The sequence below is a fragment of the Alexandromys fortis genome, unplaced genomic scaffold, assembly GCF_014885135.2.
Source record: "Alexandromys fortis isolate MF-2015 unplaced genomic scaffold, M_Fortis_MF-2015_v1.1 scaffold_97, whole genome shotgun sequence".
In the NCBI taxonomy this organism is placed as follows: Eukaryota; Metazoa; Chordata; class Mammalia; order Rodentia; family Cricetidae; genus Alexandromys; species Alexandromys fortis.
Window position 1 is genome coordinate 4013190 of NW_026067981.1, and position 27136 is coordinate 4040325.

The window sequence follows — 27136 nt, forward strand, 5'->3', positions numbered from 1 at the left end:
CTCTCTCTCTCTCTCTCTCTCTCTCTCTCTCTCTCTCTCTCTCTCTCTCTCTCTGGGTCTGTTTTGTAAACTAAGATGACCTTGAACTCATATCCTTCCGACTTTGTCTTCCTCCAGTGTTTGGATTATAGATGTGTGCCACCATACCCAGCTCCTTCTGTATTTCCTTTTTAAATTTAAAGTGTGTGTGTGTGTGTGTGTGTGTGTGTGTGTGTGTGTGTGTGTGTGTGTGTAGGTCAGAGGACAACTTGCAGCATTGCAAGCTGGACCTGTAGCCAGTCATAATAACAACACCCTGCTCCTCCCCTCCCCTCCCCCCAATCTCCACAGCCATTAAATTGTCAGTCACTAAACTCAGACAGCCCTAATGAGAGACTCTGGCACCACCCGTGTCAAGGCTCAGACTGCTGAAGCAATGAGAGAGGTGGAGCAAGTCCCTGGCTGAGTTCCAGCAGCGCCCTTATCCTGTCCGCTAGTGTGGGAGTCAGTTTTTCCTTCTGCCAGTGGGTCCCGGGAACTGAACTCAGGTTGTCAGGCTTGGTGGCAAACACCTTTACTTGTTGATCCACATTGCTGGCTTTTTGGTGGTCTTTTATGTGCTCAACCCTAGAGCTGTTAGATTTTTTTCTTTATTTGTTTTTTGTTTTGTTTTGTTTTGTTTTTCACCATGGTGGTGACATTTCTTAACACAGAGAACATTATCACGCTCCCTTTGTCTTGGGGGACTTGGGTAGCAGTTTGAGAAACTCCGTCTCTGCCTCCCCACGGGTGGCATCATGGCGTCTGAGATGGATCATGCCCCAACTCCAGCATAAGCCTCTCTATGCCACTTATACCCCTGTGCGCAGACGTGTCCACAACCCTCCTTGTGGTTCTAAAAGTGTCTCCAAGTTTTTTGATTTGGCCTCTGCTACCCCCAGCAATTAAGTGGCATAGACATAGCTGGTAGGAAAGGAGATCTGTGCAGAGGTAGGAAAGAGAGAACGGAGCCCCAGACCTCCGGACGTGAATGGCTGTTCTGGGGCCGAAGGCAGGTACTTCATTCCTGTTGTCTGCGTCACTCAAGTTCATCCCACCCAGTCTAAACACTGGCATTGATTTCAAGGAGGATTTCAAATTATTTATCTCTTCACCCCCCCCCCCCCAGATTTTCCTCAAGTTGCTGGGAATGCCCTGGAAGCCTGAACGCTCCATCCGAGGAGGCTGTTGGATGAACTCAGGACTGGTCCATGTCTGATCTTTCCACTGGTCACATGAATAGCGGTCAGAGACCCATACCTCACTGTCCTGGAGCACTAGAAAGGCTTCAGGGGCAGAGTATGGTGAATTGAGCTACCCTTGGCAAAGATGCAGGCTGATGGGTTTGTCCATCTGTCTAGCTTCCTGTCACTCACCAGCACGGCCTCTGTCCACTGCTATTTATTCCTCCAGGCCTGCTGACGGTGCACCCTACCTCAGCTTCCAGGCGCCGAGGGCTAGTTGTGCAGTGAGAGACATTCCAGCTAAAAATAGAGCTACAGAGGGATCAAAAACACCAGAACTTCCCTGTCTCAAGATGAGCTTGGCAAGGAGCTCAGCGGCAGGGAACCGGAAGGCTTCTGGAAGCACTAAGGGCTTACGAGTTGGGTGAAAGGAGAGATTGGAATACCGAGTTTGCTTCCGTAAGTCCCCTAGGTTAACAAGTTATCTTCAAATGGCAAAGTTTCTCACCTCCACCTGTCCCCAGGGCACCTCCTTTCCTAAATTTCCGGATACTGATGGATGGCTACTGCGCACACTGAAGGCCAGAGGCACACATCAGTTAGCCAAAGTCACACAGGAGAAACCAAACGGAATTAACCATGGGAATATTTGACCCTGACACCCAGCGAGGGCCATGAGTTCAGTAATAATACATCGCATGGAAAGCGCTCTAAGAACTGCACAGGGCTATTATGTAAGTACCAAGATTATTATTAGCCAGCGAGTTGCACAGGTGCAATGGAAGAAGCATGATCTCAGGCTGGCAGCTCAGCCCATGTGAGGCTTTGCTTCCAGCTAGCATTGTGGTCTTAGCCACAGAGCTCCTTCGGTGGGTGCGATAGCTTGCAAGCCCATCCCAGGCTGGGCTCCCACACTCTCATTGTCTTCTGTACTGTACCCCAGCTCCCATCAGGTCTTGTGTAAATCAAGCTACTCTTAAAGACACTGAGCAGACACTTTTTTGTTTGTTTATTTGCTTGATTTTTTTTTTCCTTTTGAGACAGGGTTTCTCTGCGTAGCCTTGGTTGTCCTGGAACTTGCTTTGTAGACCAGCTGGCTTTGAACTCACAAAGATCCTCCGGCCTCTGCCTCCTGATGCTGGGATTAAAGACTTGCATCGTCATGCCTGGTGATCTTGAACTTTTGATCTCTTTGCTGCCTCTCCCCAAGTGCTGAGATTACAATGCCCAGTTTTGTGCAGCACTGGGAACCAAACCCAGGGTTTTGTTCATGCTAGGCCAGCACACTACCTATTGATCAACATCTGTAGCCCATGTATTCTTGGCTCTAAGAAAGACTTCAGTTGGGCGGTGGTTGTACATACCTTTAATCCCAGAACTGGGGAAGCAAAGGCAGGCAGATTTCTGTGAGTTTGAGGCTAGCCTGATCTATAGAGCAAGTTCCAAGACAGTCAGGGCTACACAGGCAAACCCTGTTTCAAAACAAAACAAAACCAAAAATAAAAAAAAAATGACTTCAGTGTCTCTACCTCCTTCTAGGCATTCCCAAGACTCTCAACTTCCCTGGATAATTTTTTTTTTCTGGCTCATAAAGTACTTAACACTGGGTCTGAAGTGTAGAAGTTCTTCAGAGCTTGTCCCATCCCCATTCGGCCCTATTTGCCAGTGTAGGACCTGGTTACCTGCTCCTATAACCGCTGTCACCTTTAACTTACCCTCGGGACTACACCTGGTTGCAGCCCCAACCTCCACAACATCCTTCTGGACCTGAATCTTGCTTGCTCCACCCTTCCTGTCACTAAACAAGCCCGGCTCTGCCAGCTACCTCTGAGACCACAGCTACAAGAATGTCTGACTCTGCCGCGGCCAGGAGCAAATCACCTGTGGTGTTTCCTTTCCATGTCTGTGGGATTTTCTGAGAACTGAGGAGCCTATGTCTAGACTGTGTGGAGCTTCCTGGATGCTGTTGCTAGGCCAAGTAAACACAGTTTGGAGGCTGCTGACCATCCACATAGTAGAACCTTTGTGTGTAGGCCAGAAGAAGGCCCGGCTACCTCTCTGGCTCTGCCCTGCTTCTCCACCCTGCTTGTCATTTGAAAGCTGAAGTGCCTAACAGTCTCTGGGCCACAGTGTAGGGAACCAAGGTATGTTGAGAAGCCTGATTGTGCATGGCCACGAGAGGGCTGTGCTTGAGGGTGGAGGATCATTTGCCCTTAGCCAATAAGAATATTTCTTGCTCATCAGAATAGTGAACCCAGAGCCTCAAAGGCATAAAGGATGCTTGCTGTTTTGGTCCTCCAGAAAGGAAAAGGATCATAAGGCAAGGCTGTCTCCTAGGAAGAGTTCCCATCCCTACAGAGCTGCTTCATCATCACTTGGGAAGGAGCGGTGTAGCGTCTTGGGGTGTTCTCTTCGCTGCTAACTCTTCCGTTTATCCCAGTGTTTCCCTCACTGCCATCCTAGGATGACGGAAAGGCTTCTGGACCAGACTAGGCAGGTTCGCTTATTCTACCTGCTTCTGAGTACTGTTCTCAGAGCAGTGTGATGCGCTGTCTGATTTTTACCTCATCTGGAGGAGAAAAGTGGGGCCATGCTGTAGAGTAACTTTCTGCCAAGTGAGCAAGTGATGGCATGGGAGGGAACCACCATGGAGCGCCAGCTTTGCCCACAAGTCCAGCCCCCTCACCCTCATGTGTCTCTTTCTCCTCTTTCACAGACCCTGTTCTAGCCTCTGATGCAAAGGTGAACAGGGCAGAACTGTTGCCCTCAACAACAAAGATGCAGACAGACCAACAACAAGGAGATATGGGGCTGAGAAAGGATGTGACGGAGGCAAAGCCGGTCCTCCTTCCAGTGAGGGTGTGGAAAGGTATCTCCGAGAAAGGAGTAGCTCCGTTAAATCCCGGGCAGGGAAAAGATGGGGAAGGGAGGTCTCCTGAGCACAATCACAAACAGGAACAGGATGAGGGAGAGCAGAGGAAAACGAGGCAGGGAGAATCTGGGCACCAGAGTTGGGTGGGGAGGTAAGGGATGGGGCCAGCCCCCGTGGCTACCCCGTCACAAGAAGCTTGTGTTCCAGTCTGAGCGAGCGAGCAAGTGGTCCCACATAGAGAGGCTGCACGTGGAAGATGGAAGATAACAGGAAGGAGACCAAAGGCAGGTGCTTGCAGGGCGTGAGCCAACCAAGGGGTGACAGTGGAGAAGCCCGCACATGCAGCCAGGAGAGGGGGAGAAAAGGGATCTGGAGATAAAACTGCTGGAATTACTGATGAAGCCTGTGTAGGCGTGAGGGACAGAGCAGAACCAAAAATGGTGCCCGACTTCTGTTATGGACAGTAGGACACGGGAAGTACTTTCTGGGTTGGGGAAGGTTGGAAGAGTGGGTGGGACAGATGGGATGAGGGGAATGGTATTTCCTCAGTTATGAAAGTTTGAAATGTCTCATAGACACCCTAGTTGAGATGCAGTAGAGAAAGTTGAATATACACCCGAGCCTAGAGGTCAAAGGAGGAAACAAAGACAGGCACGTGGGAGGGAGTGCCCAGGTAGAGATGGCAGTTGAAGTCACAAGGTTGGATCAAATTAGAGGAAACGCAGAACGGGAAGAGACCAAAGGGGAACACTGTGCTATCTCCTCTGTGTGAGCTGGCCTTCATCCATGAAGGAGGATCACCCCTGTTGCTCCAGGGGAGACACTGGTGTGAACTGCAGATGGGGTAGAGCAATGTCAGAAAGTTCCCTGACTAAAGTGAATGGGGGAAGGGCGAGAAACCCCAAATGTTCCGCATGACTTGTGTGTGGTGTCCCTCATCCCTCTAGGTGATTCTTTCATCCATTCTCTCTTGAGCATCCCCAGATGCTGTCAAATGCATTGTGGGAACAAGTGATGACTTCAAGCTGTGAACAGCCTGCTCTAGGGGAAAATGGAAGGCGGAGGTGAAGAACAATAACAAATCCTTGAGATAGAAGAGTAGAAATGGGTACGTGAGAACAAATAGTCCTTTCACACAGACCAAAAAAGTCCCAAACATCTCCAACCTACCCACTTGTAAGATTCAAGGACCTGAAAATAGAAGTTCCTTGGCCTCTGCAACTCCCTTGGAGGGAAAACCCAGAAAAAAATACTCAACCTACCAAAGGAGCCCTAGGCATTGGCAAGGGGCGGGTCCTTCTTTGGATCTTTCTGGGCTTTCCATTTTATCTGGGACTTGGTGTTGCAGCCCAGTGACCTGGAGGGGGGGTTACTATGGGGCACAGTCCTGGGTGCCTAAGGGCAGGAGTCCTGGGGAGTCTTCTAGGTGGGGACCAGCAGGTATAAAAGCAGGAACATACAGAGGGTTAGAGTGTGGGTGAATGCCCAGGTAACCGTGACGGATAACAGAGGAAACAGAAAGCTCTATGACAATGCTTGGAGCTTAGCAATGTAATCTGAGAAAAATGTCTTCTGAAAAGCCTGTGAGCTATGGTACAAGCGCAAGGAAAGGAATTATTTAGGTCTAGAAAGGCAGAGGGACGATGGATGAGAACAATACATTCGGAGCCAGATGCAGGCGCTGGTTGCATTCGATGTGCAGGGGCCTCTGCTGCATCTTCAATGTCTACAAGGTCCATGTGTTTGAGGTTTGGTTTCCAGCCTGCTATTGAGAGGGGGTGAAACCTTTGAGAAGCTGGGTCTAGTGGTAGAGCGTTAAGTCACTGGGGACATGCTGTAGCAGGGAACATTGTGACCCCGACCGCTCTTCTCTCTTTGCATCCTAGCTGCCGTGAGTTGAGCAAGTCTCCTCTCCTGAACACTCACCCTATGATGTATTATTATGCTACCACAGGCCCAAAGCGGAAAGACCAACTGGCCCTGGAAACCTCAGAAACCACCCACCTAAAAAAACCTTTCATACTCTAAAGTTAATTTAACTTGGGTATTTGTTAATACAGCAATGGAAAGCTGACCAACAGTACCTTGAGCCTCAGTTTCCTGTTTTGTAAGTGAGGTTATTAATACCCACCAGCCTTTGCGACAACACAGTTTGCAACTTGTGTCCTGGTTCTTGGTGGCTGTACCACCCACCCCTCATGAATAGCAAGAATCAGACTGTTACCCACAGAGTATCCACTCGTTTGGGAATGAGTCTTGTGTTCCAGGCAGGGTGTAGTGACAGTTTTACTACACTGTGTGGGGCACAGGTTGACTGAGTGCAAATACTAGCCCCACGTTTTCCATTCTGTGGCCCTAGAAGTTAACTGTAGGGAGCGAGTGAAGCCCTGGGCCAGTGGAGACCTGAGTGAATGTGTACTGTGTGACATGAGCTGGCCATGTCAAGGATCAAGGCCTCTGACTCACAGGGAATTGTCAGAGCTTTTCCCATTTGGGTCAGGCTTGGATTGAGCCAAAGCTTTCTTCTGGCCCAGTGTGAGTGTTTATGAAAGAGTGATTGGTGTGTGCAAAAGCTACAGCTGCAGCTTCCTCATCCTGGAAGCTTACAGTTGGAGACTGCGCCCCTGCAAACACATCCTACTGAGACTAGCTAACCCCCCTCCCAGCCCCATGCTATACATAATAAACATACTGATGTCCTGGTTTGTAGCGGTATTGGTATCACTCCATCAGTGTCTGCACAGCCCACCTGCCCCCAGCTTTTTGGGGTGTCTGTCCTTTCTCCATTTCCTCCATACCCCTAGTCAGGTCAAATCCAGCTACACTGGATGCAGTGGTTACCAAACTTTGTGTCCCAGGATCCCAATCTGTATAAAGGGAATTATTATGATAGTACTATGTTATAGAACCATTGGCAAGACTTAATGAGTTATGCATGTACAATGCTTAGAATAGAACTTGGCACACAGGAAGGGTTCAACAATTGTTCCCTATTGCTGAATGTTGGTTATGAGGCTAGCAGTTTGCGCAAATGGCTAAGAGATGTTCAGAGTTAGGCCCAATCTTCCGTTACTCTTCTATCCCCTCTGCAGTCCAGAGGGCTCAGCTAAGACATATTCTTCCCTTATGAGTGGGACATCCTGTGCCAACCATTATGATGGGCCACTTTATTACCAAGATGGGTGTCTAGTAGATACCTCATCCTTTCCTCATTTACCATCTCCAGGAATACTTCACAGAAATCCTAAACATATATCCGAGCTGCGTGATCCCTAAGTCAATCAAAGCACTTGAATCAAAGTATCAGGTTCATGCCCACTACCCAGGGAATGGAGAAGAAGATTGTAACAGTTACACCATGCAATAATATTCGCCTATAAAGGGAATGAAATTAGGAGCTTCTGAGATGGCTCCGCAGGTAAAATGCTTGTGGAGCAATCCTGGTAAGCTTAGGGAGCTCAACTCCTAAGAGACACGGAGAGGTGGAAGGAGAGAACTGCCTCTACAAGGTTGTCCTGAACTTCACACGTGCTCCGTAGCACACGCAGCCCCTTCTGTCACACACAGTAATTCTTTAAAAGGAGAATGAAATATTGATACACATGCAACATAGATAATTACACCAACATCACACTAGACAGGAAGCCCTAAATACCACTTATCACTTGTCCAGAGCAGGCAAACCTAGAGAGCAGAAAGAGAATTGACGGTTGCCCAGAGGGGATGGGAGGACAGACGACAGGGTGATGTAGCCATATAAGTTTCTTCTTTTGAAGATGACAATGAAAGTGCTCTAATGTTGACTGATGATGGCTGTACACATCTACGGATGTAATACAGATTGTTTCACCCCCTCCCCCACTTTTGAGACAGGGTCTCACTCTTTGTAGCATGGGCTGATATCAAACTTACAGCCACCCTCCTACCTCAGCCTCCCAAGTGCTGGGATTAAGGGCATGAGCCAACATGCCCCTTCTAATTGCCTGTAATATTTTATTTATTTATTTTGCAAAAAGGGTTTCTCTCTGCAACAGTTCTGGCTGTCCTGGAACTTACTCTGCAGACTAGACTGGCCTCAAACTCACAGAGATCCACCTGCTTCTACCTCAAAAGTGCTTGGGTTAAAGGTGTGCACTACCATACCCAGTGCCCATTGATTTTTTTAAACTTATTTTTACTGAATGCATGTGTGTGTGTGTGTGTCTGTGTGTGTATCTGTGCACTCTCGCACAGGTGTCACGGTGTACAACTGAAGATTAATTTCTTTCCTTCCACTAAGTGGGTCCCAGGAGTTAAACTCAAGTTGTCAGACTTGGAGGCCTTTGCCCACCGCACCCCACCCCTGCCATCTTGCCAGCACTAATTGTCCACTTTAAATAGATGAATTGTTTAGTGTGTTATTTATATCTCAATCAAATTATTACTTTAAAAGACAACAAATCCTTACACCCAGCCTAAAGGGTCTAATCGAGAGAAAACTGAATTTGCCTGCACAGTCCTGACCTTTCCCTGAGCTCTGGAGTCTCCATTGACAGGATTCTCCCGTTCCCAGCCTGCCTCGTTGCTGCGGGCACATCTGAGGAGTGCCCTGCAGTCAGCTGCTGGGGGAAGGAGCTGAGGAGACGGTTATAAAATAGCTACCAATCCCCAGAGGTCTTCAAGGTCAGAATGAGTTTGCTGCAAGAACCAGCACGGGGCCTTGTACTCAGTCAGGCAGGGACTGAGTCTCAGGGCATCAGTTGTGTGCCTAACAAAGGTGAAGTTTGGGGGTTACAGGGTAAACTTTATGGAGTTGGAGCTCAAGGAGCTCCCGGTTTACCTGAATGCGTGGTTGGTGGTAGAAAATACCATGATGAGAAGGGCCATTCTGTGCTGGGTGGCCTCACCCAGAAGCATGGGGAAGAAGCACCAGGGACAACCTCACAGAGGAAGTGATGAGCATGTCACAGCTGTCGCAGCCTCTGATGGGTTCCCTGGGTGATGGGCTCGGTCCTCTAGTCCCCGCTCAGTGCACGAGAAGGGCTAAGTGAGAGCTGCCACAAGGAACACGGGGTGCAGAACTCAGTTCACTCCTTAGGCTGGCGTGGGCTGAAATGTTAGGGGATCTGCTGTTCAGTCTCAAGGCAGACACCGCAACAATGGATAGTCTTTCTGTTTTGAAGATGTCTTTTTGTTGTTTAAATTATGTGTATGCATATGCCTGCAGAGAGGCCAGAAGACAGTGTTGGGTCTCTCACAACAAGAGTGAGAGGCAGTTGTGAGTCACCCAATTTGGGTGTTGGGAACCAAACTTGGGTCTTCTGCAAGAGTTGTATGCGTTCAGTTATTTGTTTAGTTTCTGAGACAGGGTTTCTCTGTGTAGCCTTGGCTGTCCTGGATCTTACTCTGTGGACCAGGCTGACCTCGAACTTAGAGATCCACCTGCCTCTGCCTCCCTAATGCTGGGATTAAAGGTGTGCACCACCACTGCTGTATCTGCTCTTAATCCCTGAGCCATCCCTCCATCCATCTATCAATGCTGGAGATTTCGATTTGTTTGGGGGATGCTGGGCAGCGGGAGGTAATTTGCTTCACTCTTTGAAGGCAGTACCACTAAGAAGATACATGTGTTGTCACTGTTTCCCTCCTTCCTCATCCTGGTTATGACCTCATTTCTCTGATTTGGACCATTTCTGTTATTTCCTGTGTATTCCTCCCACCTACTGCCGGGAGCTCTGGGAGGCCTGCTGTCGTGGCTGAGGAGAGCCTTCGGGCTATCCTCATTTCTAGGATATCCTCATTTCTCTTGGAGCTTCCTCTTTCTAGACGACTCTGGCCGAGTCACACGAGTTCCTGAAGCCCCAGCCCCTGCACCTATGACATCAGAATGACCCCTGGTTTGCCTTGTACACTAGATGGTCACAAGACTCTGAGGACACAGCGAACAAGGGAGCACAGAGGAGGAGAAGAGCACAGCTGGACAGGATGAGGATGGCTGCACCTCTGGAAGCAAGCGTTGAAGTACCACAAACAGGCCCGCCAGCAGGACAGGCGGAGTAATGGTCCCCTGACCCCATCACACACATCTACATCCTAGTCCCTGGAAGCTGTCACGTCACTACGTAAGGTCACATGGTAAATGGCAGACTAAGTAAATGGTGAAAATAAAGTTGTCTATCGGCTGATCTTAAAATGGGGGAATATTCTGTATGGTTTGGGTGGGCCATGTGTAACCACACAATCCCTACAGGAAGGAGGAGAGCAGGGGAAAGTCAGAGTCAGTGACTGGAGCCGAGAGTCCGCCCGCTGTTGTTGCCTTTGGAAGGAAAGGACCACAAGTTAACAAATGCAGGCACACCGTGAACACAGTGGGAGGGGTGGTCCTGGTGGGTGGAGACTGAGAGGGTCAGGAACGGGGTGGGGGAGATGGCAAGGGGAGAAGCATCGAGTTGAGGGTCTCTGATGACACAACCGTGGGAACACACAGCAGACTCTGGCTCTGAGGCATCCCAAACCATGGCTGGAGCAGGAGGGGAAGGTGGGAGGTGCAGGGTAGAGCCAAGAGGCTTCTGGGTAGACAAGAGTGTTGTTGACAGGAGAGGCCCAGGAAGAGAGACAGGGCTGAGGAAAAGAAGTTAGAGAAGGTGCCACAGGATGAGCGCCCAGAAAGGGTGAGGCGGAGCACACAGACCCACAGCACCAGCGTGGGAGGGAGGGAGTCAGCCTCCAGGGGCTGGATCTTAACTTGTACTACGGGGTGACAGCAGAGATTTCAGAAAAGCAGGAATGAAGGGACACAGACCATGGTCAGCAAAGCATTGCTATGAATGCAGGCCGACACAAAATTACTTAAAACATTATCAGGTTTTTGGTTGTTTTGCTTTGTTTTTAATTCGTTTGCCCAGCTCTTGACTGTGAACTTTGTGGATGGCAACATCACATCCCAGAGTCAAAAGGTCAGATGCACCTGATTCCTAGACAACTCATTCACCTTCATCAACAAGTGAATACACAATCCGTCTCTTCCCAAAGTCTGTTCAAAACCTCCCAGCCCTGGGATATGCTTGCCCTGTTAAAGCACTAATATACTTGACCACCGGAGAGTCCCTCTCACTGTAAGCCTGAAGATTTTTGGGCAGCCACCTAGAGAGACCCACAAAAACCCTTCTCTGGGGATCACAGTAGTAACAGTGTATCTGAGGCCGGTGACATTTATTCTGCTGACCACAGCAGAAGGAGGAGACTACTAAGATTAGAACAAATTTCCCAAGGACCTGGCCTGCCTGCCAGTCAGCTGCTGCCTCTCCTGTTACAGCAGCGTCCTCTTGGCTCCCTGAGGGATGGAGCCAGCACAGCCATGAGTGGAAGTTTCATTTGGGGGCTCTCAGGATGTCCCATGCTTGGGGTGCCCACAGGAGTATGTGTTGCTGAGCCTTGGAGTACTTACTGTTGAGTGTCTCACAAGGACGGATTGGGGAGGGGACTAACTCTTAAGATATCTTTCTTGCCCAGCGATGGTGGTGCACGCCTTTAATCCCAGCACTTGGGAGGCAGAGGCAGGAGGATCTCTGTGGGTTCGAGACCAGCCTGGTCTACAGAGCTAGTGCCAGGACAGGCTCCAAAGCCACAGAGCTGTGGACCCAGCTCATAGGCAGAAGAACCCATTGGTAATGCCAGTAGCTACAGTGCCCTGAGCACCTTCCAAATGCCAGCCCGTCTACAGATATGGCTTCAAAGACCTTATGTAACACGAAGATTTGATTGACTAGAAGGAGAAACACTAGCTTCCCATGTCTAGGGAAACTGAGGCAGAGAGTCATTGACAGGTTATACTCCCTGAGCAAGGACAGCAATGCTCCTTGGAGTCCCTTTGGGGAATGTGCACAGAATTCTGTCTCATAGATGAGTGGTTTCTTATTGGCTATAATAAGAAGATAGGACAAGGGCTGGTGTGAAAAGTACAGGACAGGCAAAGCCAGGGCCCAGCTAAAGGCTTGTCTGTGGCAGCCAGGAAGCCTAGGCTCAGGCCACTGGGCGCGAGTGAGCAGAAGGGAGGACGCTAACCCTTTTCCCCCATCAGTCACTACCTATCTGCTGCGATGGTCTTACAAAACACGACGATTTGATTAAATTGCCTACTATAAATTAAATTGTCACGGTTCCCTGAAAATTCCAGATAAGAAGCTCCCCCTCTAGCAAGGCACAGACAAAGTCTGTTTGCAAACATGGAGAAAAACGTCTCGTGCGCTGAGCCCACGTGGTCCTGGTTTGTTCTTGGAAGTAACGCATGTAGAACTTGCCCAGTATAGACACAGAAGACGCTAACAGAAGACTAAACACTTAATTGTTTTAAATAAACAACTGAATTCACCAGCCTGTCCCACGACAGTGACCAAACGCTGTCTAGCACCGGAGTGCTGGGCCTATGCATACAGAGACCTTGCCTGGTAAACCGACACCGAGCCTCCCCCAAACCCAGCCTGGGCACTTACACAAACTCCAGCGGCAGCGAGGCAGCTCTCATCTCTCTGCCAAACGTGGGCAGAAGTAGATGTTCCTCCTTTGTCCTACCTTGTCTTACACGCATGCCTTCATGCTTCTGGGAGCCTGTGCCCTGCACCGCAGAGTGCTCAGGGGGTGCCAAGAAATAGTTCCTTCCATATTGGAGGCTACTGTGGGAGAGGCCCACTCAACAGCGACCGTTCTTTTAACTTGTTTATAGTTATCAGGGCAAAAATGCCGCAGAGGGGAAGGGTGAGGAAAGCACATGAGAAAGAAGCCTGATACAAGTTGTGACATTTAAGATAAGTAGTAGCGGTGTAGACAAGGTGAGTGATGTGTGTACGTGTGTGTGTGTGTGTGTGTGTGTGTGCGCCCGTGTGCGTGTGTGAGTGCGTGCATACGTGAGTGTGAAGAGGTGCTGGGGGACCTGGGGAGCTTGCGTAACTAGAACTAAGGGGAACTTTAAGACACAGCTCTGTGAGAGTCTCTTCTGCTGTCAGCCCCGAGAACGGAAACACTGTAGTTAGTGCCCAGCCTCTAGTGGGTTGCCTGGCTCATAGGATGTACCTCGTACGTGCCTGCCAATGAAGAATGAAGAAATAGATCCATGCCTCAGCGAATCGACACCAGCGGACCAACATTCTGAAAGCCTGATAAACACAGACCAGGACCTTATAGCGAAAGAGGAGAGAGACCATCAGCCAAGGACGGCTCTGAGCAAACTGATTGGCACATTCTCGTTAAATGGCGGCGGCTCATTGGGGTCCCTGAAATAGTAACAGGAGGACAGAGGGGGGATGTTCCCTGATCAATCCGTTACTTAACAACTGGAGCCCCTGTGTCTACATGGAGCTAAGAAATCCATTACAATCGCATATTCCTTCCCTGGGTGTTGTCTTCTCTGGTTTTAATAACCCACTCTATGCTAGAACAGGGCATTTCTTCAGAAGACTTAACATCTCCAGCGAAGTGCTTGAACATTCTGTGAGCTCTTTTATATATTTCGTACCCATTTCATCAAGGAGTGAACTGGGGAAAAGGAGGGTTTGGATCCCTTACTAAGGAAGAGCAGTGTCTGCCCCAGGGGCTGAAGAGCTGAGATCTGCCAGCCCCACGCATATGTTATATTGCTCGCTCGCAGGAAACCCAGACTCAAGAAGTGAACCCCAGTAGTGAACCCAGAAAGAGCCCCAACCCGAGAAGTAATGCTCATGAGAGCTAAGACACAGATAAACCAGCCTCCTGTAGCTACATCTGAACCCTGCCTTCCTTCCTTTCTCCCTCCCTCCCTCCCTCCCTCCCTCCCTCCCTCCCTCCCTCCCTTCCTTTCTCTCTTCCATCCTCCCTCCCTCTCTCCCTCTCTTCCTTCCTTCTTTCCTCCTTCCCTTCCTCCTTCCTCCCTCCCTCCCTCTCCTTTCCTCTCTCTCTCTCAACCAACAGTGGATCAGTGGGTAATCTAGGCAATGCTTTATGCCATCACCCTCCAGCACACCCCACATTTTCTAACTGTCTGGGTGGTACCCAGGATGGTCACAGAGGTGGCTTTCCCAGGAGAGAACTTTCAGCCTAGTTCTCACACAGAGGACGGGGAATTGAAAATGACCTTCTGCATCCCCTCAGAAAGCAGAGAGTAGAGGGTTTCATTTTCACGAGGGTCAGGATGGTGCTGGCAGTGAGGTCAGACTGGCCTCACTGTGTATCTAAGACCCTTGTGACTATTAAATGAAATAATGTGCATGAGGGATTAAAAACCCAATATTAAAAGCCATCTCCTCCCCCAATTTATTGTTCCTATTTTAGATTGGTTTTACTTACTATGACCCTGAAGTGTTTATTATCTGCTTGGCAACTTTGAGCACGGACTTCTGTAAGTTTATGGTCATGGTTTTGACAACTGAGATTTAAGAAAATATTCCTGTAGAGTCTTGAATAAACAACATTTTTTTTTCTAGAAACCAGGAAGAATTCTTGAAAAATAAAAAGCAGTCGATTAACACAATAAGGGTTCACAGGGAGGTAAGCCATATCCCCTGTGCTGTTTAAGTTGACAGCCCACTTGGAGAAATGTGGAGCAAACGGAAAGACCAGCACAGTAAGAAGATGGCGGAACAGAGGCTGAAACCACGATGGGCAGAATTAAAGGCTGGAAAACCAAACAAGCTAGAGAAACTGGGCGACGGGGCAGTGAGGTGGCTCGGTGGGTAAAAACCCCGCCATGGCAGCCTCACGACTTGACTTTGATCCCAGAACCCACATGAGAAAGCTGCTTGTGTGAGCCTGAAAAGATGGCTCAGGGGTTGAGAGTGCCCACTGCCCTTCCAGGGCCCACATTGGTGACTTACAACTGCTTGGGATCCAGCACCCTCTTCTGGCCCCTGTACATACCTGCAGACACAGACACACATGCATACACATAAATGAAGATTTTAGAAAACTTTTTAAAAAAAAAACAAAAACAAAAACAAAACCTGGATGTGCCCGTGTGCATCCGCAGTCCCAGCATGCCTGTCCTGAGATGAGAGGTGGCAACAGGAGAGGCTGCCTGGGAGTTTGCAGGTCAGCTGGCTTAGGGCATTCAACATGGCAGACTCAAGAACATCTGCAGGTGGAAAGAGAGGTCAGACTCCCGAACCCAGGAAGAGGAGGTGGGGAGAGGATGAGGTGAGGGACAGAGCTGTGGGAACAAAAGTCTGATGCTTACTCTTCCATGACTGTGGGAACTCTCAGGGTCTTCTCTGTAAAGAGGAGATAGCAATTCTTACCAGCATAGGCTTGCACAACAGTCAAATGAGGGCTCAGAGACTGAATGCACACTGCTCTTGCAGAGGACCTGGGGTTCAGTTCCCAGTACCCCATGGCAGCTCCCAACAGTCTATAATTCCAGTTCCAAGGAATTCAACACCCTCTTCTGGGCTCTGAGGGTACTGCATGTACACAGTACACAGACAAACACGGGCAGAACACTCATGCACATAAAATAAACATAAATAAATCTTTTTCTTAAAAAAAGGAAATCAAATGAGAGGATGTGTGCAAAGTATTTGTCAGACTAAGTATCCTATAAATGCAAGATTTTAAACACGAAGCCAAAATATTTGGAAGCTATCTTGAAGAAGTGAAAACGGTAGAGGGTTTGAAGGAAAAACACTTGACCTGGATCCCTATCATGCAAAGAGAGGCTGTAACATCCAATCCAGTGGGGCAGATATCACAGTGGTGCGGATGTCCTTCCAGAGAGAGGGCTGACTGTCCAGGGAAGGTGGGGGACCCTACTGAGAGAGACCTAGTAATACTGGGTGTGTCTGGAGCAGGGACATGGAGAGTTCAGGAACAGTCCAAGTCCAAGCCACTACAGCAAAAGGCAAAGTAGAGAAGAGAGCTGGGAAGAGGAGACTTCCATTTAAGGAGTGCATGGGGGAGGGGCTTCTGGGGAGGGACAGCGAGACAGCAGCTAGAACAGAGAAACATTCCAGACTGCTATCTGCTGTGTGATCTGAGAATGGGCTTGAAGCCTGGGGGAAAACTGTGGTCACAGGATTCAGCAAGGCCTGAGGGCAGGTGTGAGTTGGGACTCAGCAAGCTTTGCAAAAATTCCCCGCACTTGGTTCTGATGTCCCTGGGATTTCCAAGGCAAATTTATGCATCAGTAAACTGCAGGACACGTGAGTGTCAACATGACATACTTCCCTTTTTAAATCAAGACGGAGAACTTAGACACCTTTTTAAAAAGCAAAACAAAACAACCTTCAGGGCTGGAGAGATTTAGAGGTCAAGACTACCAGCACCTCTTTCAGAGATTCTGAGTTCAATTCCCAGCAACCACAAGGTGGCTCACAACCATCTATGATGAGGTCTGGTGCCCTCTTCTGGTGTACAGGAATATATGCAGACAGAACATGGTATACATAGTAAATAAATAAATCTTAAGAAAAAAAATCTTCAAATAACAAAAACCCCCTGTAATTATTAAAACTTTTGGAACCTGTTTCTAGTATGTGGTATATGTATACTTGTTCACGTATGTGTGTGTGCACATATACATGTGGGGGGGTGTGCATGGTGTGTACACATGGGGAGGCCAGCAGTCCATGTTGGGTGTCCGTCTCAATCACTGTCCTTATTTTTTGAGATAAGGTTTCTCTTTAAACCCGGCGCTCACTGATTCAGCTAGACTAACTGGCCAGGAAGCTCCAGGGGTCCCCCATCTCTGCCTCCCCAGGGCTGGAGTTACAGGCACACGCCCAGCTGTTATGTGGGGGCCGAGGATCTGAACTCAGGTCCTCATGTTTGCACAGCAGCATTTACCAACTGAGCCATCTTCCCAGTCCCTAAAAACTTGAATGGTAAAAAATACTAGAAAGAGAGAACAGTAGATCTGGAAGAGAACTGGTAACACAGACAAAAAGGAGGCGACATCTGTCGCAGAAAGCACGTTGGCATGACACAAACAGTCTACATATAATCAAAGAGCACAAACACGCCAGCCGCAGAAAAGCAGATGTGAAAAGCCCGTCTACATAGAAAGATGCTAGGACTCACTGTAAGGAAATATGACTTTAAGTAGCACTGAGCTTGCTATGCCTTTCACAGGGGCAGGAAGGAGGAGGTGGAGGGGCCAGAGCCCGCCGGGGAGCCCTCATCCATCGCTGGAGGAAACACGAGTTGTCTCAGTGTTCTGGCAAAGCGACCTGGCAGCATCTATTAAACTAGATTGCACAAATCCTCCCGGCTCAGCTCATCCTCAGTCCACCTCAGAGGCTGTAAAAAGCCCCAGGAATACGGGCACAGCGGCCGCCCGCAGCACTGTTTACAGCAGTAGAGTACTGGCGACAAAGAGAATACCCGTAAAAAAGGAAATGGTTTATGGTCTATCCACATAACAGGCTATTACAAAACCATTAAAAGGAATGAAAGAACATTCTGAACTTCCACAAAAATATTGTAACATACATATAGAACCACAGACATAGTGAAGTCAATATATGGTCCCGGTTATGTAAAACCTGCTGCCCCTTATGTGTGTATATCTTGCATCTGTATATATGTGTTACAAACACGTGCAACCGACTAGCTATAAGAACATAGATATTCCACAGAAAGACACATATGAGGTTTCTAGGGGCTGTGGGGAAGAGAGCTGATTTGAAATAAACAACTAAAATCAAAGTACTTTTGAGAAAGCCAGTATGCTGGTAAAATCTCAGTCATGCAATCACACGTATGTGATTGAGCACACGTGTGCGGGCATGCGCCACTAGGGAGCACTCAGAGCCAATGTCTGAAGCTGTCCCTCGTATATTTTTAAGGGAAAGAAAGGTAATCACCAAGATGCATTAAAATATAAAATATTCGATACAGAAAAAAATGTTGAATTGCTGACGTGAGACTTCTGAGCTCTGCTCTCTGAGGAAGGTGTGGCTTGAACATGGGAACAAAACCTGGAAAATGCCCCAGTGGGGGAGTTGCCAGCCTCTCAGAGGTCAGCTCCAAACCCCAGGTGTCTATGGAAAGGGCACACGTGCCCAGAGGGGAGGAGGAGGTAAAGTTACCAATAACTGCATGAAGATATTTTGGTACAAAATGTAAATATGTACACCCTGACGTGGTTTTAAGAAAACTGAAACTTAAGCCAGTTTGCAGTAGCTTCAGACACATCTTTAGAGAGCTGCCTCTTCCTCCTCCTGGGAGCAATCTGAAGTGTGAACAGCCACTTGACCTCGCCATCTGCCCCGAAGAAACAGATTTCCAGTGAGAAGTGGGAGCACAGGTGATTTCCTTTCCACCCCACACCCTTGATTTCCTCAGAGCTGGAATAGTCGAGCATAAACTCATATTCCTGGCAACAAACAGACTCCATCCCCAGCGGAGGTCATGAAGTCATGAGCTCGGGAGAGGAGAAAGAAGGCAGGAACCAATAGAGATGGAATACTTCCTGGGTATACATTACAGGCATCTGCTCCTAGTTCTCTCTGCATCCTACGAGGTGCACGGACAGCAAGATCAGTCCCTACTTCTGGGGAGTCACAGAGATGATCTCCCGTGGTCGTGTGCTTGGCCCAACGGCTTTGGGCTCAAAACTCACTGAGTCTGAGTCAACGGACAAGCTTCACGTCTTCAAAGTCGACTTCCACTCTTCGTGCCAGTGTGGACGGAAGGGGCCACTCAGCCCCGAGGACAATGCCCCACTTTGGAAGAGATGGGAAGTGGATCTCTCCAATATATGAGCTTCGTTCTGACCCTGCAGTGGTGACCTTTGCTGGCTGAGTCCATGACACGCCCCTCTCTGGAGGCAGAGGTGTTCGTTGTAAACCTCAAGGTCTACAGAGACCAAATGACGTAAGGGATGTGTGGGCAACCCGCGTCCATCTGAATGAGTGGCTGGGGCTACTCAGCTAAGACTCCACATCATCAGTTCAGTCTGATTCTCAATAGACGATTATAACACATGATGAGAGGGAGTGGGAGTGGGAAAGAGACTTTCTCTGGGGACGGGAAATGCTACATTGGGCCCAGCCAGGTATCTGTCTGCTACTGCTGATTTATGGCAAGAATTCTTCCACCATACGTCTCCCATTTTCCTCAACAATTCCATGTGATAGTTTTGGGGCTTAATATATTAATTTATTGTTAATTTTTATATGCTCATACTATATTATATTTTTAGTATTAACTGACATTAAAAGTACTATTTCTTCCTCTTCGAATTATAAGTAGTATTATAATATAAACCTCCAAACAAGACCTGAGTTCAAATCCTCCTCCAGTCCCTTAACAATGATTAAATCTCCTAACATTCCCAGCCTTAGTTTCCTAATCAGCAAAATGAATCAGCGTCTATGTTGAGAAGCTCATAACCCCCTGTACCTCCAGCCTCCGGGGATACAATGACTTGTTCTGGCCTCTGAGGATACCTGCACCCACATGAACCACACAGCACAAGTACGTACACATAATCAAAAATAAAAATTACATGAAAAAAGAATCAGCCAGGTGGTGGTGGTGCATGAGTTAATACTAGCACTTGGGAGGCAGAGGCAGGTGGATCTCTATGAGTTTAAGGCCAGCCCTGTCTACAAGAGCTAGTTCCAGGACAGCTAGGACTGTTACACAAAGAAACCTTGTCTTAAACAAACACCAAAAACAGAAACAAACAAAAAAACTCACTTGGCCCAGTGTAGTGGTGTAGGTCTTTAATCCCAGCTCTCAAGAGGCAGAGGCAGGCAGAGCTCTGGGAGTTTGAACCAGCCTGATCTACCTGGTCTACAGAGAAAGACTCTGTGATCCCCACAAAAAGAAAAGAAAGGCCATCTCAGCAGAGCAGGTGGCACAGGCCTTTAGTGCCAGCACTTGGGCGGCAGAGGCAGGCAGATCTCTGAGCTCTGAATTAGAGACCAGCCAGGAAGCTACATAGTAAAAACATTCCGTGAACATTTTGTTCTATTCAGTCTAAAAGACAGGCATGAGGTGCCATAAATCCACGTAGACTGTAAACAAACAAACAGATATTATTTAACAATAGTTTCTTTATAAAAAGATTTCCTGTAACAGGATTCTCTAGTGCACGGAAAACATGGTGTTTTCCAGAAAAGCTTTAGGCTTGGGTGACTTTTTGCTCTAAATGTTTTCAATGTCAGAGGAAAAAGTCTCACCTATCATCCCCTAAGTAACGGGACAGAGAGTTGTCTTGCAGGTTAGAAGCCAAGAACTGCTCTCCTGGGTGCCTGTACCTCCGCCCAGGGACTCCACAGCCAGTGTGTGGCTGGACCGGGAGGATCCCCTTTGTGCTTCCAGACAGCTTGGGGTGATGAGTGGGGGGCTGGGTGAGGGGCACAGGGTAGGTAGGTGGAGGAATGCAGTCACCACACCTTGTGGGGATCAAAGGCAGCAACAGGGATCCAAGGAGAAGGGATTTGGGAGCCCTTGGGAACAAAGCCGATTATGTCATGGAATCTGTCCTTTCCATAGCAACACCATAGGAAACACCTGTAGGCAGCGGGAAGCTAGAAGAATTAAAAATATCTGCCTGATCCCTAAAAAATAAATAAAAGATGAGAGGAAAATCACCTCTTTTCTTCACAGGGAAAGCAAACAAAGCGATATCTGACTGGAGCCATTTCCTCTCAGCAAAGCGCACCCCTCTCCAGGCAGAGATGTGCCTGGACCACACATTTTAGCAGCCCAAGACATCCTGATAATTGATGGTGTCTATCAGTGACAGGCTTCCCAGTCCCCAAGCTCGGGGCTTCTTCTGCAGGAGGGCGTATTAGGGGAAGCGAAGATAACCTCATTTCCTCGGGGAGACGTGCGGCCTCCAGCCAGCTTTGGAAACAAGGGACTCTTGTGTTGCTCCTCCACTGTCTTCTCAATCCCAGGAAGTCTGTCCCTAGGGTCACAAGGGTGTTGATGACAATCCCGTCTAGAGAGGACATGATGCTGTCTCTGCAGGACCTGGCTGAGCGCAGAGTGGACTGAGCGTGGCAATCCAGAAATAGATCATGTAAGAGATAGCCAAGCCTGGGGCTTTTTGTTTTTAGCATTTACTTCTGACCTGGCTTTCACAACACCGTGACCACTGACCCTCAGACCTCTACCGATTCTCCCTTAGTTGTGGTCACTGATGACGGTCACCTAACTGGTTTTCTTGCTTCTGTTTTTCTTCTCTGCTCCCTCCCTCCCCCCAGCACTGCGCAAATAATCATTCTCAAAATTGAGTTCGGTCACCTTCCCACTTGGTTTACCGGCTACATGGTACCCACTCTATGCTTAAAACGCTTTTGTATGGGATGAACATCCTTAATCGTCAAATCCCGAATCAGAAATGCTCCATAACTAAGAATTCTTTAGACGGAAACACGAGAGCACGAACAGAAAATTCCACACCTGATCTCATGTGACAGGAGGCAATCAAAATGACGGAATACCAAAAAATAAAAAAATATATTACAAAATTATCATAAGCCTGCATGAATTTCATATTTATAATTTACTTGTATCCCAAATAAGTTAAGATAGCCACATATTTGAATCTGAATAGAATCTAAGGGTAATATATATATGTATATATACACACACATATATATTATATATAATTTTTTTGAGGCAGGGTTTCTGTGTAGCACTGGCCTTCCTGGAATTCATTCTGTAGACCAGGCTGGCTTTGAATTCAGAGATTTGCCTCCCTCTGCCTCCCAAGTGCTAGGATTAAAGGCATGCACCACTACCACCCAGCTGATAAAAAATAATTTTGTGCGCTGGAGATATGGCTCAGTGGTTAAAAGCACTTGCTGCTCTTCCAGAGGACCTGAGTTTGCCTCTCAGCACCCATGGAAGGCAGCTCACAACCCACCTGTAACCCTAGCTCCAGAGGATCCAACACCTCTGGCCTCTCTGAGCACCTGTATTCACAAGCACACACCACCCACAAACATACATAATTAAAAATGACAGAATCGATCTTTAAAAAGTAGTTCTGGCCACAAGCATTTCTGATAAGGGAGAGTAGACCTACTCAGAATATAAGGCCCTGCTCATCTCTCCTCTTGAGAAGGTCCCACTTCCTCAGCAGTGGAATGTGCCACATGGCAGGAACCACGAACCGGAGCCCACTGCACCCTTGCCACTGCTTCTGGATCACACGTGGATGGTAGATTAGAACTCGGGTGGCTGCATGACTTGCTCAGGGCTCCAAAGTTGTGGTGGAGCTGGAATTCCAGCCAGCGAAGCCTCTTCTAGGCCCCTGCACTTCCCGTCATGGACCCCTTACCGCCCTTCCAACGCATTGCATCTCCATGGCCTTGTGCACACAGTTTCTGTACCTCAGATGCCTTGGACCTGTTGCCCCTGTCTAGAGAGTCCTTCATCCTCCCTGATCCCACTCCTGCTACCTCTCCCAGGGGCCTTCATGAGCTTTCTCCCTGAGCCTAGACAGAACCCCTCCTCCCCCATTCTCTCCACGGTACTGGCTTTGCCACCCTGACACTCTGTCCCTTTCACCCCACCGTAACCATCCCATGAAGGCCAGACCACAGATCTACTCTGGGCTCCCCACACTTCCAGAAGAGAGACTGACATATAACACATACGCAACAAAATCGGTTGGTGTCAAGGCAGCAGCCACTGGGTGTTCTGTCTTTGGGACTCAAGTTCTAGGCCACTGTGTTAACACACACTGTTCCCTCTGTGTTAACTGAGAGCAGTCTGCTCAGCTCTCTTTTATTTCCAATAGTTCCCAGGCTTGAGGATGTTAGAATCTCTAACATTCATCCGGGCGTGTGCACCATTGCTGGAGTCTAAAGAGGACAGTGGAGGCAAAGGCTCCTCAGGGCAGTCCCACGTCTGTGTGTGTGAAGTCTGGGGAAAGCAACAGAGAAGGAAAAAAACTTCCCAAGCAAGAAAACACCAACTCACAGGTCCCCACGGGAAGGCACCGATGGCACTACTAATACCATGCAAAGCTCTGAAGGACTGTTGCCTAGCTTATCAGAATGGCAAAAGCCCAATGTGTTACTGGGGTAAGAAGCCAAAGCTTATGGTGGGACTCAGTTCCTTAAAAGTTGCCGCGAGCATTGCACAGTGATTAATGCTGATCCCTTTGGTGCAGTCATCTGGAAGAATAGCATAAGCAATGCTTCGTTGTACTTTTAGAATATACACCAAGGAGGTAGAGAAAGAACGTTGGTCACGCAGAATTGTGTATAGCAGTGTTGGTCCCATAAAGGTGAAAAATTAGAAGGCACCTGAATGCAAGCTTCAAAGAAGAACTGAAGTCTGTTATAGAGCATGAAGGTCATAAAACATCACGTTCCCAATAAAGATGACACACACACACAATATTTCCAGCACCATGAGATGGATGTGGAGGAACAACAGAAAAACGGCTGGAAAATCCATAGCAAGTGTACGGAGTAACTGAACACAATGGATGCGGCACCCAGCGTCAGCAAAGCCTGGGAGAGAATTTGCCAGGGTAGCAAAAATGGTAAATTTTTACTAGCCTTGGGGCTGTTCATGCCTCTCGTAATCAGAAAAACAGTCACTGGAAAATCTGTGTCTTCCCAGGGGTAGCAGCCATTGGCTGTCTCTAGGGAGGAGCCGGCTGGGCTCCAGTGACAACTGCTTGGCTCTTCACCTAGGCCCCGAGGGCTGAAAATACCCTCAAGTATCGGCAATGGAGAGGACTCAACTCTGAAGGGGTTCAGCTCCATTTCTGTTTAAATTCTTTCCAGTTCAGATGATAAGGAAGGAATAGGAGCCCCATGAGAGATGAAAAACTAGGAGGGAGGCGGGGAGCCAGGGGTCAGAGAGTTCCTTCCACCTGGACCTGATAACCCAGCTAGGCCCTCCTCTGGGAAACCTGGGATGGCAGGGGGACAGGAACCACCTAGGCCACTGGTTCATGTTACCACGCCTCTTGGGTGTCTACTTGTGTTTGTACTCCCTTCCTCTCTGTCTTCAATGGGAAGACAGGATTTCTCACATAGAATAAACACAGGGGAGGAAAATCCCAGTAAGAACGTCTTGAAGGACCTGGAGGGAAGAGTCAGGGATGGTATGATATTGGGGGAGAAGCCAGCCTGGAGGAATGCTACTCAGAGTCATTTGAAAATTATCCGGGCCGCGGTGGCACATGCCATTAATCCCAGCACTTGGGAGGCAGAGGCAGATGGATCTCTGTGAGTTCGAGACCAGCTGGGTCTACAAAGCGAGTTTCAGGACAGGCACCAAAGCTACACAGAAAAACCGTCTCCAAAAAACAAACAAAAGGAAAGGAAAGGAAGGAAGGAAAAAAGGAAGGAAGGAAGGAAGGAAGGAAGGAAGGAAGGAAGGAAGGAAGGAAGAATGAAAGGAAGGAACGAAGGAAGGAACGAAGGAAGAAACGAAGGAAGGAAGGAGGAAGGAAATGAGGCTCACAGCATTGACCCTGCACTGTGTTTACGGGTATCACTGGTTTATCGACCCATAAGGAAGTGAATGATGGAAGTCATGCCTGTAGTCAAAGGGGGGGCAGAGGGTGAGGTAATCTCTGCAGCGACACTGTACTCTGTGCTCTCAGGATGTGGCAGGGGACAGGAATGGCAGGAGCTGGTGAGTGACAGGGTGGCCCCAGACCACTGGGCTCAAAGAATTCCAAGGTCTGTGTTATACAGAGCCCTTGACATTCTTCTGCCAGTAGCAATGGCTGGAGAGTTGACTCCTGGGACCTTTCCATCCTCACCCAGGCCAGGCAGCGAGGGGCTGGGGCATTGTGATGGTTTGGATTGAGTCTGCCAAAGCTCCCTTGTTAAAGTCTTGATTTTCAACACCTCAGAATGCAACTGTATTTAGTATAATTACCAGAATAATTAGATTAAAATGTGACCTTATAGGTGGTCTTTTTAAATTTTTATTTAATTATATGTGTGTAAATGTTTTGGTGGTACATATTTATACATACCACATGTGTCCCCGGTGCCATGGATATTAGAGGAGGGTGTCACCCTAGAACTAGAGTTACAGATGGCTGTGAACCACCATGTGGGTGCTGGGAAGTGAATCTGGGTCCTTTGCAAGAGCAACCAGTGCTCTTAGCCACTAAGCCTTCTCTGCAGCCCTCAGGGTGGCCTTTTGGCAGGCTGTCTCCTATGACTGCTAGGAAGCAAAGGGACATAGGAGGGAAGCAACACAGGAAACCATACAAGAGAAAATGGCATAGACACCCACCATTATGGCTTGAACATAAAATGTCCCCAGGCTCCTCGTGTTGAATGTTTGGTCCCTAGGACATTCGGGAGTTGGAAACTCTGGGAGATGGGACTTACCTGCAAGAAGGAGACCACTGGGGGTGATCTTCATAAGTATTTTGTCCCTGGCTCCTTCTTGTGTCCCTCTCTGTTTCTTAATGCTGTTGTGAGAGGGTCTGTCTTAACTCCTGCCACGAGAGACAGACACCTCTAAAGTAGTAATCCCCGATAAACCCTTCCTTCTGTATTAGGTATTTCCTCACAAGAAAGGTAACTAATACAGACACCATGTGAGGACCCAGTGAGGAGACGGCCACATAAGAGCCCTGGAGTGAAGCTTCAGAAGGGACAGCACACAGCCACTTCATCTTAGACTTCCAGCCTCCAGAACCACAAGGAAAAATGTTCTGATGGTTGAGCCACCCGGTGCTGAGTGTGGCCTTGCAGAAGTTGTGGGGTTGCCCCTCCCACATTGGATGACAAACCTTCCTGCTCATAGCACGTGCCATCTCCCCAGTGCTGCTCAAACCTGCAACATTATTCTGGATGTCCATCTCTCTGGCTCTGTTCTTAATACAGGGGCATCTTTAGCTCTTTGCTGACTGGGACAGTTTATGGCGGAATGGCTGGCCAGTGAGCCTTGAGGGCTGGGCAACAGGTATCTCTGAGTGTCTCCCACCAGCACTCAACCCTCTTCCGGGGAGTCAGAAAGTGCTGCCATTTGCTGGTTGTCACCTTCATACACTCTCAGCCTCTGAGTGGGTTGTCGACCCCACCCAACCCCACCTCTCATCTATTACAGTGCTTGGAGCATCAAAGGGAAGCCATAAGAAGAGGAAGAAGCAGAACCCCAAACAGAGGTGAATGCCCACAGCTTTATCCCCACTCCCAGGCACCTTTCCAGGCTTCAGGGCACATGCTTCTTGTTAAGGGATTAAATATCCAGCTACTTCTCTGCAGTTTTAAAAGAACAGTGGTAACAATACTTTGCATGTGTAGTCTTCCAAATCTTTGCCTATGAACACATTATTTCACTTAACTCTTCCTGCTTGTCAAACAGGGAGGAAACTATCTCCCAGTGAGGCCCCCAGACCTTTCATGCCTGATACAGTATCCCATAGCACTTTAGTGATGGAGTGTCTTCCAGTATCCCATAGCGCTTTAGTGGTGGAGTGCCTTCCAGTACCTCCAGCTCCAGCTTCCTTAAGCTAGACTTTAAAGACCCCTGGGGTCTCCTCTAATGCACACACAACAACAGAAGCACACGTACCCAAAGACCCCGGGTGAGCTGCCGTTGCTACGGAAACAAGAATTCCAGTTGGTCTGTCCTTAAAATTGTGGTTACACCTGGGTGTCCACACTGGCACCCAGGATCCTTAGTCTTCTTGGACTCAGGTTGGAAAGTCTTATCCCAATAAGGGAAGGACCTCTTTTCCCTGCCTTTCCCTTACCAGTTCCTGCTTGAAGACCAGTTCTCCTGGCCTTGGAGTTAGATGCCTGAGCAGCCCCCAAAGGTTTGCATCACTGCCTTGAAGCTCCACCCACTCTCCGAGTCACAGTGAGCTTAGCTGAAACAGTAAGCCCGACTGTACAATCCCTGGCCCCTTTTCTCTGAGGATAGACTGAGTGGTGACCATAAAAGGGAGAGATATAACTCATCAGCCACGCCCATGAAGATTCAATTTAAGTGGAAGCGTGTGTCGGCTATGTAGGCACAGATTTAAGGCTAGCCCCTGAGACTTTCCACAGAGACTAGCCTGCAGCCTGCAGCACTTTCTGTGTAGAGATCCTGGGTCCTCCCTGCTAGAGCCCTGACGCTGCTCCGAAGGTCTGACAGGAGCTCCCACTGTAACCAACTGCAT

At 48.5% G+C, this 27136-nt stretch overlaps 1 protein-coding gene and 1 long non-coding RNA gene across 3 annotated transcripts in view; one reads left to right on the forward strand and one right to left on the reverse strand.

Annotated features, from left to right (window-relative positions):
- The window catches only part of Rcsd1 (RCSD domain containing 1), a 60301-nt gene that overhangs the window by 16395 nt on the left and 16770 nt on the right, over positions 1-27136 (reverse strand). The gene's annotated exons all lie outside the window — the stretch shown is intronic.
- On the forward strand, positions 2937-10664 carry LOC126511306 (uncharacterized). The gene is made up of 3 exons (XR_007594650.1): positions 2937-3346; positions 3919-4071; positions 9969-10664. It is a non-coding gene; the product is annotated as an uncharacterized lncRNA (long non-coding RNA).